The sequence below is a fragment of the Mus pahari genome, chromosome 16, assembly GCF_900095145.1.
Source record: "Mus pahari chromosome 16, PAHARI_EIJ_v1.1, whole genome shotgun sequence".
In the NCBI taxonomy this organism is placed as follows: Eukaryota; Metazoa; Chordata; class Mammalia; order Rodentia; family Muridae; genus Mus; species Mus pahari.
The window spans coordinates 25,270,202-25,279,134 of record NC_034605.1 but is presented as its reverse complement, the minus strand read 5'-3'; the positions used below and the strand labels follow the sequence as shown (position 1 = coordinate 25,279,134).

General features: G+C 42.6%; 1 non-coding gene across 1 annotated transcript; it reads right to left on the bottom strand.

Annotated features, from left to right (window-relative positions):
* Window positions 1–1,881: 1,881 nt before the first annotated feature.
* On the bottom strand, window positions 1,882–1,954 carry Trnak-uuu. Its single transcript has one exon. It is a non-coding gene; the product is annotated as a tRNA-Lys (tRNA).
* Window positions 1,955–8,933: the final 6,979 nt, after the last annotated feature.

Sequence of the window (8,933 nt, the reverse complement as noted above, 5' to 3'; positions counted from 1 at the left end):
CCATAATGAGATCTGATGCCCTCTTCTGGTGTGTCTGAAGACAGCTACAATGTACTTACATATAATAAATAAATAAATCTTTTTTTTTTTTTTTTGGTTTTTCGAGACAGGGTTTCTCTGTATAGCCCTGGCTGTCCTGGAACTCACTTGGTAGACCAGGCTGGCTTCGAACTCAGAAATCCGCCTGCCTCTGCCTCCCAAGTGCTGGGATTAAAGGCCTGTGCCACCAGGCCTGGCTGATGTGGGCTTTTTAAAACCTCAAAACCTACCCCTAGTGACACACCGCATCCAACAAGAACCTTTCTAATCCTTCCCAAAGTAGTCCTACCAACTAGGGGCGAAGCATCCTAAACATCAGGACCAAGCAAGTGAAGCATCCTAAACATCAGGACCAAGCAAACGAAGCTTCCAACTACATGAACTATGGGGCCATTCTTACTCAAACCACCACAACGAGTGTCACGGTTTTTTCTAACTGACCTGTCATCCTATCCCCCTGTCTTAGGGTTTGTATTCCTGCCCTAAACATCAGGACCAAGAAGCAAGTTGGGGAGGAAAGGGTTTATTCAGTTTACACTTCCACATCGCTGTTCATCACCAAAGGAAGCCAGGACAGGAACTCACACGGGGCAGGAACTTGGAGGCAGGAGCTGATGCAGAGGCCATGGAGTAAATATGCTTACTGAATTGCTTCCCCTGGCTAGCTCAGCTTGCTTTCCCAGGGAAGGCACCACCCACAATAGATCCTCCCCGCTTGATCACCAATAGAGAAAATGTCTAACAGCTGGATCTCATGGAGGCATTTCCTCAAGGGAGGCTCCTTTCTCTGTGACAACTCCAGCTCGTGTCAAGTTGACAAAAACAGCCAGTACACCCCAACACATTGCCTTTGGATAGTCCATGAAATTGTCCAGCATTATTTAAGACAAACAAACAAACAAGGGACTGGAGAGATGCCACAGCAGTTAAGAGCACGTATTGCTCTTGCAGAGGACCCAAGCTTGGTTCCAGATACCTATATGGTGACTTACGACCATCTATTACTCCAGTTCCAGGGGATCCAACATCCTCTTCTGATCTCTGTAGGCACCAGGCACACACTTGCGAAGTCTCATACACATAAATTTTAAAAACAAAGCAGCCAGGTGGTGGTGGTGCACACCTATACAGAGAAACCCTGTCTCAAAACAAACAAACAAAAAACAAAAACAAAAAAAACCAAAACAAAAACAAAAAAACAAAAACAAAAACAAAAAAGAACAAAGCAAAGTTTGTCCTTGACCCTTGATTTGGCTGAGCATATTCAATCTAGAGGTTGTTTTTATTTTTTGTTTTATTTTCTCCTTAGAATTGTTCGTAGAGATTTTATTATCTACAATTTATAATCTTCTGACAGAGAAAGTAAATATTTTTAAAAAACAAAACCAAACAACCCCCCACACACACACACACACACAGTCTACTCTTCTGTCAGTCACACTGTTAATACTGGTTGGCATAAACTGCAAAGGTGACTCTTAACGACGCACACTATTTCTAGTGGTTTGAGTGTTTTGTCACAGCACAGGGCTTGCTAATAAGCTCCTGATGTTTGTGATTCTCAGTACACTACAACATGACCACAATTTGGCGGAGAGCTCCCCAACTGCCAAAGAGCTCAGCTGTTAGATGGAAAGACAGAAAATCTAAATCTTACACTTTACCATAGTGAATATTAAATAATTTGAAACCAACCTACCCTAGAACTGAAGCTTCCCTGTAAGCTTTTCATACCATTTTCCTCAGGAAGGGTAATTTTAAAACTGCTATCTTAACTGCTATCTGGCTGGAGTATTATAAAAGTCTACCTCTCAAGTCTAACTTTCAAAGCTTGAATATCAATGCCTGAACAGGGACTTGAACCCTGAACCCTCAGATTAAAAGTCTGATGCTCTACCAATTGAGCTATCCAGGCCCTCATTTGCTATGTTTGTTCACATCGAGAAACAGGATTGATAGCTACCATTTTCAGTGTTAGCATTGACTAATTCTTGCACTGGAAAACTGACAGAGTCCATCTCTAACTGTGAGGTATGGTTCACTCGGCATTTGTCCATGAGTTCCGGAGCAGGAATGTGAGTGACATGAAAAAAACCAACCCTTACTGTGGAAGAAGGAAATTAACAGAAGAAGAAAATATGGACTGCTTCTAATACATATTTGTAGTTAATCTTGCCACCATCAGCCTAATTACTGGAGACCAAGAAACAGACAAAAGGACACAAAGAGAAGCAAGGAAGAAACTAACAGAAGCAAGAAACAAACTAGTGGAGGACAATGTTTTCTGACAAGTGTGAAAAAGGTTCTTTTTGAAAAGAATGTTTATGTAGCCTTTCCGGCCCCTGCACTGCTCTGGTGCTCTCTCCTAAATAACTGGGACACGCGGTGGATTCACTTAGCATCCGTCATCTTTTCTCAAAAAGGTAAATTGTGAAGAATAGAGAGACCCCATCACAGGAATTTAAAAGCCATGCAAGTGCTTTTGAACATCCTTTCAAAAGAGAGAAGGGCAGCCGTGGCTTTAACAGTGGTACAATGTTAGCCTGGGACTTGAGACCCTGTGGTTGATCCTCCAGGGCGCGCACACACACACACACACACACACACACACACACACACACAAAACACTGAAAAAGAATTCAGAGGTCTGTCTGCTTTTGTTAAACACAGATGATGAACTAGCTGGGTGGAACCCCACCCTGAAATGACCACTTTTACCATGCCAGTGCCTGGATCTAAATTCCCTCTGTCCCAGGCTGACCTTGAACTCAGGAATCTGTCTGCCTTTGTAAGCATAAACAAAAAACTTAGCTGGGTAGAATCTCCTGAGATCACTGCTTCCTAAACTCTGTATATTTCTTAGTACCTTTCTGACAAGTTAGCTCAGAGCTGGATCACAGAGCAGCTACTTTTGTTCCTTTAGATTCCTAAAGCCCCTCATATAATTCATATTATCCTTATATTTTGAATAGTTGAGAAATAATGTATTTTTGAACTCCTGTTTTCAGAGTTCTTTCCCACAGCCTGAAGGGCTATCCTGAAAGTCCCAGCATTTACCATTTTGCTAAGACATTAGCCACACCTTTGCTCCCTGACTCATGCTGTCCCTGATTATAACGGAGTCATTAATGTTAACAGGGAAGATATAACAAGCCTTATGCCCATAGCAGCCCTTGACACTCCAGGAGGCCCACACCTGCTGGTCCTGTCTTAGAAGCAGAAGCCATGCCATTCCACCCTTACCAAGGTCATGCTGGGCCTGGCAGTTCTTGCTGTATAACCCTGATAAGCAGAGTCTAGTTCCCAGAACTTACATAAAGATTGAAGGAGAGAGACAGGGTTTTGTGGTACATGTCTTTAATCCCAGCACTCAGGAGGCAGAGACAGGCACATCAATCTGAGTTTGAGAAAACTGTCTCAAAAAACAAAACAAAACAAAAGACTGAAGGAGAGGGACAACTAGAAAAGCAATGCCACAAAGTTGTCCGACATGTGCTTCATGTGCAGCATGACACATGTGCCTGCCTATACACACATCATGCATTCACATGCTAATAGATAAATATTTTAAAATATGCCAGTGGTATAGTGTGAAACATATTCTAGATTTTGAAGACTTTAGATAAAAAGTATAAAGTGTCTTGAGCTTGTTATTTCTCTAAGGTCTCAAGGATAAGCACCTGAAGTTCTGCTGCTCATCATCAGCAATGTTGGTTTTTGGAGACACAAGGGCAGGGAGGTTGTCTCAGAATGTCCTCATTAACAGGAAGTTTAATGGATAGTGCCATTCTAACGCTAGGGGAGGAGGAGGGAGCCTCCTGGGGTGCTGCAGGAAGATTCCTCACAGAAACCAGCTGTCTGCATATTGTGCTTGCCTTGGGCTGCAGAGGGGATGGGAGCTTCTGGGGGTCGGGCTATACACAACACAACACTGAAGTCTCTCCAGTATCAGTAATTCGGGGGTTACAACAGTCCCCATAGAAAGGAGAGTGTGACCTCAGAGGCAAAGGCACTGCCATTCTTTCTCTTTTTCTTGGATCATGTGCACATTATGAATGCATGTACATGTACATAGGAGCAGGAGCAGTGGCCATGTTAGAACTCGTGGCTTCAGAATCATACATTAGAGACTGAGGTTGTACTAGGTGGTAGAGCACTTGCCTGGCATGGGAGACCCCAAGCTCCTTGACAGCCAGAGGCAAGATTATCAGTTTCAAGGTCATGTTTGACTACGTGAGTTTGAGCCTGGGTTACAAGAGACTCTGTCAAAAAAAAGACAAATAGTTTTTTAAAAGAAAATTACACTGGGTGGAAGAGTACATAGCACAAGGACAGAAGTGACATGAAGGTCAGAGGACAACTTGCAGAAGCTGATTCTCTTTGCACCATGTAGGTCCCAAGGAATGACACCCAGGTTGTTAGTCTTGGTAATGAGTGTGTTTAACCTATGAGCCAGCTCCCACTCCCAAAACCTTTTCTTTTATACATCAAAAAGATCAAGTCATTTGCTTCTTTCTTACAAAATGAAGATTAATTGGAATCTACTTTGCTACACTCATCACACAGAAGTCATTGGAGAACCTGTCCAGTGCAAGATGGGAATATTCCAATTTAGCAGCAAGCTCTTTCTCAAGCTGCAGCAGTGTTAATGCATGCGTGTCCTCTTGACACTAGTTTCTTTCTTACAGTACTTATCCTTTCTGAGATGTGTTGTAAACTCTGTATGGGCCAAGATCACATTGCTCAGTAGCTCTCTGTGCCTAACACACTCTAAACCCAACGGCTTAATAGACATTTGTTTAAACAAATGAGTTATGATGGCCCACACCTTCAATCTTAGCACCCGAGTCAGAGGCAGGTAGATCTCTTAATTTGAAGCCAGACTGGTCTACAGAGCAAGTTCCAGGACATCCAGGGATAAACCAAGAAACCCTGTGTGTGGAGGGCATGTGTGTGGGGGGGGGATGGGTTGGACTGAGGGGGCAGTCATAGCTGGATGAATTCAGAGAGCAGATTGTGAGGTACAAAAGACCCATCTGATACATCTACAACACAGCCCACACAACAAATGGTCAGGGAACGTCTCAGAAGAGGAAAGATGATAAGATCAAGAGGACCAGGAGGTCTGCTTTGAAACTGTCTCCTAGGGATGACAAGAAAGCTACATTCATGTTACCTTAGCAACATGACTGCCTAAATAATATCTGAATAATGACAACATCAATGGTGGGAGAAATCTCATGAGGTCCCACTCCAATAAAGGACTATAGGCAACCAATGACTGTTGATACAGGGTGGATTAGTCATCCCCAAGGATATACCCTCTAATTGGTTATCCAAAACCAAGTGCTCAGCCCTGATATCATGTACATGCAGGCAACAATAAATGGACTCAGCAGGTTATATTTATGTGTATAAGTGCATGTGTGTGCACGCGCGCGCGCGTACACACACACACACACACACACACAGGAAAACAGTGACTGATGACAGTCACCTGAATGGGTCTCACCCTGTGTGCTGCTTTTTCCCAACCTGCATGGTTGCCTTCTAGTACCCACTGAGCCACACAAAGTCTTTATAGATTCTGTAAAGAATGCAGTTTTGCCTGTGTCCCCTAGGACATTGTTCTGGCTCGACTGAGAGCTGTCATGAAAGAGATCAACAATGAAAAGGCTGTGCAGTACAGGATTCTTTTGTAACTTAAGATGGGAGCCTACACCAGGAAATGAGGACTTGTAGAAACCTAGCTGAACATACACAAACTGTGTTGGAGAGTGTGGTGGTTTGAATAAAAATGGCCCCCATAGATCCATAGGGAGTATGGACACTATTAGGACATATGGCCTTGTTGAAGGAATTGTGTCTTAATTCACTTCCTGCTGCCTGGCAATGCAGAGATAAACTCTCACCTTTTTCTCCAGCACCATGTCTGCCTGTGTGCTATCATGCTGTCCATGATAATGCACTAAACCTCTGAACTGTAAACTACAATTAAATGTTGTCCTTTTTAGTTGTCATGTTATCTCTTCACAGCAATAAAAGCCTAAGACAGAGAGTGCTGAACAGTGAGAATGGGCTCAAGCAAAAGTGCTTCCTGAAGAAAATGATTTCAAAGAAGAGACCTTCAGTGAGGGAATTTCATCTGCTTTTATGTTGTGTTGGCATGACCTCTAATTCAAAACTGTCAACCCCACCAGAGCAGCATGTTCTGAACTGCTTTAACTTCCAAGGGCATGGAGACAAGTGATGACAGTTTATCCCTAAGAGGTTTGGTTACACTAGTCCTACAACTTGTGAATATGAGCTTCTGTACCCTAAGTACTTTGCAGATGTGGCCACGGATCTTGAAACAGAGGTATGAAAGAAATACTCCAAGTGGGCCCACTATGAAGACTCTGATGTCATCACTAGAGTGAGGCAGAGGGAAGGGAACAGTGTTCAGAGGAGGACACTCAGTGGCTGCTGATTCCAAGGACAAAGCCTGTCCTGGAACAGGAAAGAAATATTATCTTACAAGAGCTTCCCAGCACTTTGACTTTGGCCCAAAGAAATAAGATCTCAGACTTTGAAATTCCAGAACTATGAGAATAAATCTGTTGTTTTAACTTGTCACAAATGTAGGTTAAACTCCTGCTTTTTGTGTGTGTGTGTGTGTGTGTTGTGGTTTTTTTTTTGTCCAGCCTAAAGCGTGATAATAGTTTTCTAAAATTGCTAGGTGTTCATGCTTCACATCCATCATTTGTGTTTTCTTCAATTAAACTGCTTGGGTTCGCTATCAGTTCCTTGCTGGGACTCTGCCTAGACAAGAGTGAAACACCAAACACAAACAGCCCTGAAACCATCTTCCTTCACCAACAGCAACTGACGCTTGGGTTCCCGATGTTCTTGGCCAACACTAGGGCCATCAAGTCTGCGGAGTATAGAGTTCTAGAAGTCCTTTGCCATGACTTGTTTTCTTAGAGGCTGGGATAAGTGTGAATCCTGTTGAGGGGATTCCATGGCCCGGGCCTCTGGAAACCCATCTGAGACAGAGGATGTGTCACCCCGCTCATGTCCTCCTTCCACATCAAATTCCTATAGAAATTTCTTTAGCCACGTCCAGCTTGATTATTTCATGTGTTTTTCCTGCACTGGAACCTCTGGAACTGACATTGTAGACAGATGTGAGCCTTGTAGATACTGGGAACCAAACCAGGACCCTCTGCAAGAGCAACACATGTCTTAACCACTGAGCCATCTCTCCAGCCCCTTAGTAACAGTTTAAAAGAGCGAAAGTTAATGGAATCTGCCCTCAACATTAACTTGTTCTGCCATATTTCTTAAACATTTTCTAGCACTGACAGACTAGAGGACAGAAGATCAATAATTTTGTGGGGTTTAATGGCATTTCTTCATCTACTCCAGGAGGCATTCATGTTCATTTATAGCAAAGCCAGAATTTCTGCAGATCAGCCTGGCCTCAAACTCAGTTATCTACCTGCCTCTGCCTCCCAAGGGTTAGGATTAAAGATATGTAATCACCACTGCCTAGCTAACAATCCTGATTTCTAATGCCTATGCATGATGATTTCCAGTTGAAAATTTGAGCTAGGCTCTTTAAAGAACTCAAAGACTGGTTGGTGGATGGTCATAGCAGAGGATGTCCTCACCTAATCATCTAAAGTATAGTCCAGGGCTGGGATGCAGCACCCAGGCCCTTTTCAGGCCTTCTAGGGCACCTCCACACATATGACATTCGCTCATACAGATATATACATATAAAAGTAAAACTGTAAAACCTTTTCACTTTGGCAACAGAAAGACTAAAATTGGAATACAGAGGGAGTTGTCATGGCCCCCTGTACATCTTTTTTGCTTGCTATATACTTAGTGAATTCACCCATTCAAAACAAAGCATGGCTAATGTAGATCATTCTGTAGGATGTATAAAACACTGATATCTGATTCTGATACTAGGAAACCAAGTATAAGAGAAATAAGCTGTGGCTTAGGGTTTTTTGTTTTTTTCCCCTCGCTTTGGTGAAGAAGCAAATTAACCTTTCTCCCAGAGCTCGAGAGAATCTATGTTAACAGGATGATCCTCAAAAGCTCCAGCATGTGGACTGAATCTAAAGGAGTGGGTACTGAAGTCTAGGTCAGTTCTTCTTTGCAAGGTACAAAAGTTGAACAGTCAAGTGTAGTGGCACATGTTTTTAATCCCAGCACTCAAGAGGTAGAGGCAGGCAGATATCTGAGTTCAAGGCTAGCCTGGTCTATATATAATGAGTTCTAGGACACCCAGGGCAACATAACAGAGATTATGTCTCAAAAAGTGAGGATTGGGGTGGGTAAAAATTTTTTGAAGAAAAATCTGAAGCCTGGGCTACACTTGGACAACTGAATGAGTCTTAAGCTCATCCTTGGCACTAGAATTTTGTTGTTCTCAGATGTTAGGACTGAAACATTTTCAAATTCATAAACTGAATACTTACTCCCCAATATGGTACTATTAGGAATGAGGGTCTGGAAAATTCAAGCATAAAACACTCAAGAACAGAACTTTATAAAAATCCTTTTCTGTTTTCTGCCATGTAAGAGCATAACATAATTGACTACAGCCAGAAAATGGGCCTTCTCCAGATTGTAACCTCTAGAACGGTATGAATTACAATTCTGTTGTTTAAACCATACCTAGTGTATTTGTTACTGCAACCCCAACCAAGACACTATGTACAACCAGGGTTAAATAGCAGTACATTCTATAGAAGCAGACTCTCTAGTTATAACTCCCAGAAAAATATATTTAAATCTAGAAGAAAAGATGCTGATTTTTGAGATAAGGATGCATTGTGTTATCCAGTCTACTTCAGTCCTGGGCAGTGACCCTCCTACTCAGCCTAAAAGGCTAGAAA